This window comes from Artibeus jamaicensis, unplaced genomic scaffold (genome assembly GCF_021234435.1).
Source record: "Artibeus jamaicensis isolate MK-2021 breed Jamaican fruit bat unplaced genomic scaffold, CSHL_Jam_final contig_233, whole genome shotgun sequence".
Lineage (NCBI taxonomy): Eukaryota > Metazoa > Chordata > Mammalia > Chiroptera > Phyllostomidae > Artibeus > Artibeus jamaicensis.
This window is the reverse complement of record NW_026521486.1, coordinates 38,041,467-38,049,552: the sequence shown is the minus strand read 5'-3', so window position 1 is coordinate 38,049,552 and position 8,086 is coordinate 38,041,467. Positions and strand designations below refer to the sequence as shown.

The 8,086-nt window shown below is 43.9% G+C and overlaps 1 pseudogene; it reads right to left on the bottom strand.

Annotated features, from left to right (window-relative positions):
- Positions 1-3,354: 3,354 nt before the first annotated feature.
- On the bottom strand, positions 3,355-3,728 carry LOC128626895 (60S ribosomal protein L31-like; annotated as a pseudogene).
- Between the last annotated feature and the right edge of the window lie 4,358 nt (positions 3,729-8,086).

Sequence of the window (8,086 nt, the reverse complement as noted above, 5' to 3'; positions counted from 1 at the left end):
AATGCTTTTTGGATTTAATGACCAAGACTCCTTGACTTAACATGATACATTTAGTGACAATGTAATTCCTGCAGCAGAGGATACAAGAAACACTGTCAAGTGTCCAAGTGAGACATTATAAAGGCTACTCCCACCTCTGTCTGTGGCCTCTTCTAGCAGAGGAACCGTCTCTGTGTGTGAAACCTGGGCCACAGTCGTGCTGGAATTTTAATTCTGTCCAGAAACACATGCTGGTTGGCATAGGAGCCCATTTACAGTTCGGGGAATTACTTGAAAAGTTCATTCAAAATAGGCTGTGTAAATAAGGCGATGTTTTTTACCTCCTCACTGGGTCCTAGCTTTTACAATATTCAAACTACATACATTTTATTGAACACACTTTTTATAAGAAAACTATTATAAGAATCTTATTAAATGCACTGAGGATGTTATAAAAAAAGTGGTTTAATTTTCACCTGCAATTATCTTTTGTTACATTTCATTACAGTTCTAATGCTATATTTCTGTACTATTCACCCATCTATTTCTTTTTGAAGTAATTTTATTTTCTTAATGAAGTGATATACATACAAGTCTAATATAATGTTCTTGAAGAGTTTCAGTTGTCCACATAGGAAGGATAATTGAGTACTGTGTCAAATGGCATAACTATTATAACAACTCTCTGTTTTATGCATTAAATAAGCTTTAATAAAATTGTCAGTCCCTTCCTTTACCATGCTTTAGCAAATTTACAAAAATGTGGAACAGGATTTCCTTCCTATGGAATCATCAAAGGCACAGTCCTTACTTTCCACGAACAGAAACAGCACAATCAGGATCGTCAGTTCTGCTTGCAGTTTGCTGTCCTTTTAGAGGTTGGGCTTACAATATCAGCAACAGACATATTAGGGGCAGAGAAGGCGGTTCTAGGGCTCCATGGTGGCCCAGGTGTGGTCAAGTTTACTGCAGGGGAGGGTAGTGTGTCTTCAATTTGACTGCAGCACTGGGGGAGAAAATCAATCTTAGTTGATTTACTGTTTATTTTGTGCTAAAACCATACCTGTGAAGAAGAAACTAGTTGTCTGGGTGACTGAGGATCTCAGCCTCTTATCAGAGTTAAATCCTGCCCCTGGCAGATATCTGGACACCTGGGGCACATCAGCAAATCTTAGAGCACTGGGTGCTGCAGGTGCCTTATGGGAGTGGGGTGGCAGGAAGGACAGCAGGTGAAAAACTTCCATGGAAAGTGGGGTACTGATCCGGTGACCGGGCATCAGCAAACAATATACTCTGTATTCCCTGGTGCGTGGTTCTTGACCAGCTGAGAATAACCAATGATCGACATCCAGTGAGTCTAAACCGTAATAGAAACTACAGTTTCTACTACTTTATCTGTAGTACATATATTTCACTGGTAGTAGAAACTCTCCTGAATAATCTCCACTTCAAAGAGCCGCCCGGTTAGCAGGCTCTGTCCAGCCCCCAGTGGAGTTCAGTTGTGCCCGAGAGACACCCGAGGAGGTGCTCTGCCCTCAGTCGGCCTGTGGGCCTCTGCTCCCCCGGCTCGCGTGTTCCACTGCTGAGTGGCCGCATGCACATTCCGAAGTTTACTCAGTTGCGCTTTTTATTGTAATTATGCAATTTAGTAAAACATTCTATAAATGGATAAAATCTGGGTGTGAAAAGAGTTGTCATTTCTACAAAAACCAAGTACGTGCTTTGGAAAGACTAAAACGCAAAGTTGCTAAAAATACAAAACTGCTTTTTGATTAGGTGTTGATGAGACAGTAAAAGACTGGAGGGAAAAAAAATCCTTAAAACTGCGGATTCTCCATCCAGCTGACTTGCAAGTCTTTAAATGTTCTTTCCACTGTAAAGATGTCTAAATTGATGATAGTCATACATGACTTTGGGTGTGGTTTATGTGAGAGTGATGATTTAGTTTTCCAAATGATGGGCTCTTATTAAAAGGCATTGGCCTGACTTTAAATTGTGGATCAATGTGCATTTGTATGTTTTAGGTTAAAATAAAATGCTTAAGGTTAAGTAATATTCAATTTATGATTCTCTATTTAAAAGGAACTTTTTTTGAGTATAAATCAACCAACTCTCAGCCTATTAAAAGCTCACTAAGGGGCATCTTCTGCATTTTTGCCAGGCAGGGCCATTATGTCTCCTTTGGGATTGATGGGACGGGCATTTCGTGGGAGCGCTGGTGCAGGAGGAGCTGAGATGTGGGTGGTCTCTAGATGTTCTACTCTGGTTGATGTGTTGGAATGGCAGAAACCTTCCCAGGGTGACTGTGGTCAGAAAGCTGTGGAGGCCGCGGCAGACCCTCCAGGGGGCTTCTGGTCCTGCAGCACCGAGAATCCCAAGCTCCACAGAACCCAGAATATATATAGACATGAGACTGGCCCTGTGCAGCAGAGTGAACCTAACATTCTTGTTTGCTGAAAACTTAAGAAAATGTTTTAAGGTTTTTTTTTCGGATGATTTAGGTTTTAAACTGAAACTATAACTTTAAATGCAGTATTTTTTTCAGAGAAAGTTTTCCCACTTTATTTAAAATGTACTTAAATGGGTCATGCCCAGAGGGAAGGGGACAGAGGTAATATTGTAAAATAAAATAAAAATGTAAAAGAAGCAGAATGGTCATGTTGTACGTAACTACCAGTTTTACGTTCAGCAAGTCTGAGAAATGCAAGCCAGCCACAAAGTGATTCGCTGGCAATAAATACACTTCAAATGACTGATGTCACTATTGCTTTCGGATGTACACACCCATCAAGCCCGTAACAGTGATTCCTGGACAGAATTCAGGTGCTTTATACCTGCAGGCCCCGCTTACTCTCTTTCCTGCCGTGTACAAATACGGAGAGAATTAGATACACTGAGCTGGAGACCAGGGACACGGCACTTGGAAGGGAAATGAATTCTTTCCTCAGCAATTTTTTTGTAGAATTAGTGATATCAAAATAAAAACAATTTTTCAGTCACCTAGGATAAATAATCACCAAAATAATGACTAACGATGGCATTTCTTTCTTTTCTCTTTAACATTGATAAAGTCACCAACATCTCCTGAATATTTATAATAGGGGCCTCTACACACTAAAGATGGTGCTTTCGAATAAGCCAGTTTGGGGCCTGATCTGAGAGAATAAAGTATTTTATTACCAACTATGCAGTGTATTTGTTTTCTTTTTCATTTCTCAAAAACATATTTCTCACAAAAGCATGTTTAATAAAACAATCTTCATTTTTATTTTCACTGGAGATAAGCTCAAAGTGTTCGACTGACCACCACCAGTGAATCACACTCTATTTATTTTTATTTTTTGCAGTCTTACAATTTTATTTGATAGTCAGCAGTTAGTCCTCATTCACATTAGTTGTTTGTAGACTTTTTAAAGGGGTGATGAGATACATAGGTGACCAATGTATAGAGCTCGTTTGGTGCATCTTCGTCCTCATTACCGTTCTGGACAAGCACACCCGGATACAGTCTGGGACATTCCTTATTCCTTTGGCCCAGATGGCTTTGTTGAGCCTGGTGACAATGCATATACCTGGAGTTCTCATCTCCTTCACGGCAGATTTCCAGATCTCTCCGAGTGCCCGAGGGGCACACTCTTTGAAACCCACTCCATGGATGTGCTTGTGAATGTCCATGGTGTATCCCTGGTCACTCCCTCACTGTGGGCAGAGTGGCCCTTCTTCTCTCCACCCTTCTTTTTGGGAGCCATTGTGTTGGGCCCAAGTTGGAGAGAAGCCACACTCACTTTATCTCCTTATCCCAAGTGATCTCATGTCTGCCTTTTTTTGTTTGTTTGTTTGACCTGACAGAAAATGGAGTCTAAGGATAAAAAAATTAAATAGTAAAACCTTTCCTTTTATCCTATATATTTTTTCAGGTAAAAAGCACACATCCTGGTCCCACTTCAGAAAACAGAGCCTCCGCACGGTAAGTGAAATATATTATTCTACTCTGTGTATTCCCGTTGGACGTGTGTTTCAGCATCTGTGGCAGTGGAGCCGCGTTAGGCAACTCGGCCAAACGTGGGTCCCCCTGTGGGCACAGAATCCTCCTGAAATGCCTCCCGTTGAGCTCCCAGCAGTCAGTGGAGTATTCACCTTGCTTTATTGTGCTCTCATATGGTTTATGTGTTAAGTCTCCACGTTTTGAGGGTCAAACATGGTTCTTTTATCTGGAATCTTGCGAGATGGTAACCATGAAAACCCAGCCGTGAGATATAAAAGGAACGCCTGCGAGCTGCCGCAGCAATGGGCTTTGCCCAAGAATGCTCTACAGCCCCCTCCGCCGGCCTGCTTGATGTACTGCAGCCCGAGGGGAGGTATGAGGCCCTTCAGCTGGAGAAATCTAAATACAGGGGTGGGCAAAAGTAGGGTTACAGTTGTGAGTGTGCCAAACAGAGTTTATTCTCCTATTACTTATAATTATATTACTTCTTTGTATTACAACTGTAAGCTTACTTTTACCCACCCCTGTATATACATGTTTAAAAAAATTCCAAACATGACAATACAGTGCCTTCTCGTCTTACCCTAAATCTAACATGACCTGGCAGGACATCTTAATTGCTTTGAACGCCTGCATAGAAATCTATCTCAAGCAGTGGGAGACTTAGATATCCCCATATAAACAACATTAATAATGCACAGGGACACATGATCTGAGCACTGACCAGTGTGTTTTTGACAATCAGCTGCTGTTTATCTGCATATATGTATTCAACGGAATGTCACTTCACTACATTAAGTGTAGCAATGGAAATTTTGCAGGAAAACACGGAGAGTTAGAAACAAGGTAGAGTTGCCACACACAAAACAGACGTGAACATGGAGCCATACGACTCAGAACCCAAGGCCTACACCACATCCAAGGAGAGGTTCAGTGTCACCAGGAGGGAACCAACCCCCACATACTGGAGGGGTGAGACAAGCAGGGCCTGAAGAGCCCAGTGGCGACACCCATGCGGGTGCACAGCGCTTACTTGAGGGCCGTTCTGTAGTGGTGGATCGCTTCCCTGTTCCGACCTTGGTCCTTCAGGAAATTGGTGTAGTTGTAGTGAACCTTGGCATTGTGAGGGCAGAGTCTGAACTCCAGATCGACAAATAATAAATTAAAGAAAAAAAACAGCCACAAAGAGTACTGCTTAAGAATGTTGTCAGTTTTCTTCACATTTTACTCAGTTTCATGGATTTGTATTTGGGATGGTTATATCTTTCTGAGTTAGGACTTTCAATATTTGTGAATGATATGAGATACTAAATATGCCTACATGGAAAATGATGAAGCTGATGGGTGTGCATGTCGAAACGAATATGCTACCTGCATAGAAACAAAATGCCCTTAGCAAGTAAACCTAAGGGTTTGTATGTGCCAAAGGCACACACACCTGAAACCTGGTCACGGCCCTGTCACCTCACCTGAGGCATCTCTGGGAGCACAGCAGGGCCCATTTCTAGAGCCGAGGCCCGAGTTAAATAACCAGGGTCACACTCTCAATTATTGGGCCAGCCTGGCTTTCCTAATTTAGGGCACAGTGGGCAGAAGATGCCATGTCACTGGGCCTGCACAGTGCAAAGCTAGACCCCACAGGTGACAATCACAGACACTCCTGCTGGGAGGAGCCCTGCAACAGGCAAACCCTTTTTCCTTTTCACCTGTCCATCTGAAAGGGGGCAATGTTTTAATCACAGAGATTTGAGGAAATAGCTTATCTCTGAGAGTACAATAGAAAACCAAAGGAAGAAAAGATTAAACCGTTCCCATAAAAGGAGGATAGCCACAAACCACAACCTCCTCTGTAAAACGTGAGATCAGATGCACTGTGTGGTGCCCCTTTATTCCCTACCCTTTTCCCTTTATTCTTTCCTGCTGGTTTCTGTCAATATAGGAAACCATGCCACGGGTGTGTGCAACACTCTCTCCCACTCCCGTCCCCCCACAGAGTCACCCCTTCCCTCTTTACATGCACAGTTCTCAGGGATGCCTGTCGGAAGGAAAGCACGTTCCAGACCCAGGGGTGTGCATGGGGACTGGAAAATTCCTTAATTACTCCATAGTGGTGAGTTGTAAAGTCGTGCTGTGTGTGAGATAATTATCACATGCCTAGCCTGGCCAGAATGCGCCGTGTGTTCAAAATGCACTTGGAGTTCCAAGCAAATGGAGAGGAAGGAAAATGTCTAAAGGTGTACACAGCCCAGAGAAGAATTATGAATAGGGGAAAATTCCACAAGTGACATGGTCTGGACAAATTAACTGTCAAGCACTTGAAAGTCTGAGTAATTCAACATATACGCAGCGCCCACTGTGTGCTAAGTACCTGCTGCGGACAGTCAGAACTTCCTGCTGCCGTACAGAAGGGCAGGACGTCTGGGCAGTTACCAAACGGCTCCTTACAGTGGTGATCGCGGTGCCATGGGGACGGAGAAGACGAGGCTTGTCACAGACGGGGGACCAGGGGGACCAGGGAACGCTTCCAGGAGGCAGCGACAGCTAAACTGAGACTTTCAGAACAGATCCCAATTAGCTTCTAGAGGGAAGGGGATGGGGGAGGAGGGGCAGAACGTCCTAGGCAGAGCACAAGTAGAAAAGAGAGTGGAGGGCTTTTGAAAGACTGCAAGAAATTCACTGTGGCTGGACCTTAGAAAGCTGTGTCCGGGAGTGAGGAGAGCTGAGAGGGCTCGGGGTCGCGTTAGAGCAGGGTTTTATTTGAACTGCGGCAGGAGTCAGTGGGGTGTTTTAAACAGAGGGGTGGGAAAGTTTTCTGTAAAGGGCCAGAGAGTAAATATTTTGCGGGGAGCCATTCAATGTCTGTTGTGGCACGGAAGCCGCTATGGAGGATCCATAAATGAACAGGCATGGCTGTTTCCATAGAACTTGCCTTACAAAAATAGGTGGAGGGCTGGATTTGACCCAAAGCCTGCAGTTTGCTGATACCTGGGCTGAAGCGTTAACTTTGACGTTTTGGTGAGGTCAAGTCCTTTATGAGCCCATCCACTTTCTCCCAGTAAACGGATTAGTGGACATCCTACCTGGCAGGAGGTATGTCCCCAGTCCTCATCTGTCCTCCTGATCGAGGCCATGGTTATTACCTGTGGCCCACAGATACTCCTCAGCAAGTCTTAGAGAACCAAGAAACTGGATATCAAATAAAAATAGTTTATTATGTTTCCCCCTGTATTTTGAAGACTCTGGAGGAAAAATTGATCAGTTTAAAAGTTAGGTCAGTAGTTGTCTTAATCCAAACAAATTAAGGGATTAATTTCGGGCAGCTTGGGCTCCACCCAGGTGGGGGTGGGCAGGCATCACCGTCCCGGGTGTGGGCATCAGACAGCTTCTCTCTGTTGGGAATGAAAGGAGATCCCTTGCAGCATATTGTGAATATTTCTCTTTGCTTACACGGAGCCTAGTTTAGGTTGGAAAATATAAAAACAAAGGATCGGATATTCTTTGGCTTTTAAATCAGATGCTCCAATTCTGCCTCTCCTCTTACTCGTTGTATCAACATGTGCAGATTACACACTCTTGCCAGGCCTCAGAGTTTGTAGTGTAACATGGGATTGTAAAGATTGAGTTGAAATGTGTAAGCCCTTGAGCACACCAGTCCAGTACATGGAAACCCTCATTAATGGTATCTGGACCCATGGGACAGGGTTCTTGTGCTTCCTGTGTGTAAGGTTTTTTCAGTGGCAATTGCAGGGGCGCTTGTCATCTGTGTCATCCTGGAAATGTGTCGGCCAGTAGGAGCTCTTTTGTGCAAAGAAGCTCATTTGGAAAAGGCTGGAACTTGACCAGAATTTGGATTTTCTCCAAGACATAGGCCTGTGCTAAGGTGTTCTGTGGATTTGCTCTTAGCACTGCCAAGCAAAACCACATAATTAGAGAGGCCTCTGTGAAGCCAAACGTCCTAGCAATGGTTGAGTGGGTTTATAGTTTGGAGTAGAGGAGAAAACGGAATCACGGTCTGTGTCAAAATGTCACCTTCCCCCAAACCGTTGATGTTTCTTCTAATTTTGTGAAGCGGGTCATGTTGAAATTGGCAGTCCTAACAGACTGTTCCACCACCCACTGCTG